Source organism: Elephantulus edwardii, unplaced genomic scaffold, assembly GCF_000299155.1.
Source record: "Elephantulus edwardii isolate Elephantulus edwardi_28Jun2011 unplaced genomic scaffold, EleEdw1.0 scaffold00086, whole genome shotgun sequence".
NCBI lineage: Eukaryota > Metazoa > Chordata > Mammalia > Macroscelidea > Macroscelididae > Elephantulus > Elephantulus edwardii.
The window spans coordinates 11,711,522-11,714,508 of NW_006399836.1; positions in this window are offsets into that span (position 1 = coordinate 11,711,522).

Below are 2,987 nucleotides of genomic sequence, written 5' to 3' on the forward strand. Positions count from 1 at the left end.
AGATTGATTTTGGAATTCAGATGCACTCTTATTGATTGTGCTTGGCTGTACATGTACATATCCTTGAAGATGTATCATGGGGGTGTTGCAACCTTTAGATCAAAAAATGCATGCAAACAAAAAGGAAAGGGAAAGAGAGGGGAAAGGAGGCTGAAGGGACTTAACAGAGAAATTAAAAACGTACCTGCAGAAGGTGAAGAAACTCAAATAAAAGAAACTCCATCCTCTGACGAAGCTGAGAGAAAGAAACCAAGTCTGATTCCTATTTGTCTACCATGGGTTGTTTTTTTTTTTTATTTATCTGAGACTCTGTCTAATCAGTGGTTCCTGTAACTCCCTTCTTATACACTCCAGAGGAATGTTTTTATCAGCTGTTTTGTAAATGCAAATTCTTTTAGTAGTTTGAGAAACATTTTTAAGAAGGAAATCTCACCTCATCTCATTTTTTTTAAGTGCAAATGGTGTGTGTGGGTGTGTGGTTAAGAGATTAGATTTTTACTGGTTGTTTATTTTTTGGTTCAAGTAGAAAGTAGTGAGATAATAATGTGTGGGAAGCTCTGTCTTGGACATCAAAGAAACATTCCATGGGAAAGGGGGAAATTTTTTATACATGTGCTGCAATCCTGAAGGAAGGCAGTTCAAATCCACCAACTGCTCCATGGAGATAGATGGGTACTCTTCTCCTGTGTGATTAATTGCCTCTGAAAACCATCTGGTGGGTCAGCTGTGGTTTCTGACTTGATGGTATACAACCATAATACAAAGCATACTCAATGGTAATTTGGAGTCTCAGGTATGCATTTATGATTTGAATAAATTAAGTCTATTTCCATGTTGGGGTGTTTTGTTTTGGTTTTTTTTCAGTAAAATTCTTTCTTAAAGAATACCATTCCCCCGTCATGGTATTCTCTGCAGAACTGTGTGTTCTTGTAACATTTTTGGTGTGGCTGTCCAGTTTGTTATATGTGTGAAAGCTTAAAACTTTGTGTAGCATCTGTGATATTAAATTGTGTATTAGTGGGACTTGGCAATGTAACATTTAATCAACAATTGAAGACACCAGTCCAGAAAATCCTCTGAACGAAAACTTGCCTCCAAATTTAAAGCTGAGACTTCCCTTGAATTTAGAAAAGAATTACAAATACATAGCATTTTAGATTTTTGGTATGTATATTAAAAATTTGGGACAAAGGAGCTCTGGTGGCCTAGTGGCAAGAAGCTGCACTGCAACCCTGAAGGTGCATGGCTCGAATCCACCAGATGCTCCCCTGGAGGAGAGGCAAGCTCCTCTTGTGACAGTCAGATCCAAGACGATGGTACACCAAATTAAAAATAAATTTAAAAAAAATTAAAATTGGGTACAGGAAAAAATCTTTAGACCAAAAGACTCTCTACTGATGCCTAAGATTACCCATAAAATGCCAACAAAAGGGGAAGTGAATCTACAACCAGAAGAGGATAAAATAGATGAATGGGACCTTCTAATAATTAAATCCCTATGCACATCCAAAAACTTCTCCAACAGGGTAAAAAGGGAAGCCACAGACTGGGAAAAAGTATCTGGTAGTGACATGTCAAATAAGGGACTTATATCTAGAATTTATAAAATACTTGAGCACCACACAAGATAAAGGCAAATAACCCAATTGAAAAAATGGGCACAGGATATGAACAGACACTTCACGAAAGAAGACATTCAGATGGCCAACAAGCACATGAAGAAATGTTCATACTCCCTAGCTCTAAGAGAGATGCAAATCAAAACAACTGTGACACATCATCTCATTCCAGTAAGACTAACAACATTTAACAGAACAGCAAACAACAAATGCTGGCGAGGTTATGGAGAAACTGGAACCCTTATTCTCTGTTGGTGGGAGTGTAAAATGGTGCAACCACTGTGGAAGCCGGTATGGTGCTTTCTCAAAAAGTTGCAAATAGAAATACCATTTGACCCAGCATTTCCACTACTGGAAATATACCCCAAAGAGACCATAACTGCCACCCAAGCAGATATTTGCACACACATGCTTATTGCAGCTTTGTTCATAATAGCAAGGAGTTGGAAACAACCTAACTGCCCATCAACAAACAAATGGATAGAGAAGCTGTGGTATGTTCACACAATAGAGTACTATGATACATAGAAAAACAAGGAACTCATGAAATATACAAAATGGGTGGCCCTAGAGGACATTATGCTGAGCAAAATATCTCAGTCACAAAAGGACAAATACTGCATAGTGCTACTGTTATAAAACGGGACTGACATCGGGGTTGGGGGGAGACTGAGAAAGATGGGATAAATTATGCATACTGCATTGAAACAGATGAGGAAGAGAACTGTTTAAAAGGAATGTGATAAGGTATTCTTGTCATGACAGGAGTCCAGAACGAAGGCTGCATAGTAGAGTGGACTTGAGGGGAGGGATTGTATAACAATGAAAGAATTTTTCTTTTCCTTTTCAAAGAGAAGAGCAAACTGGGGGGAAGGGGTGAGCCGGGGGGGGGAAATGCAACAATAAATGAATGGAAATCCAAACTCTCTGTAAATTTTCATTAAAATAAATAATTTTAAAAAAGAGGAAAGAAGGATTAATAGGCACAAAAACACAGGGGGAAGTGGGAAGAGAGTAGTACATTATGAGTATTGTATCGATGCCATAAAACCAAAATGTGTATGAATACTTGAATGGAAAAATCAATTTGCTTAGTAAACATTTACTTCAATTACAAAACAAGTAAAATACTGATGTAAAATTACTATATAAATTTTAAAGATTAACTAATTGGAGATCAACTTGAAGAAACATCTTAGAAAGCAAAGAAACAAGACAGAATTTTGAAAGAGAAAAAAAGCTAGTAGGCCAGACCTGGACAGCCAACATGGCAATGACAGTTTCCAGGGAACATGGAAGAAGAGCCATCAGTGAAAAACTCAAAATTCTAGAGAATGCAGTTTCCAAACCAAAAGGGTCCAGGAAATG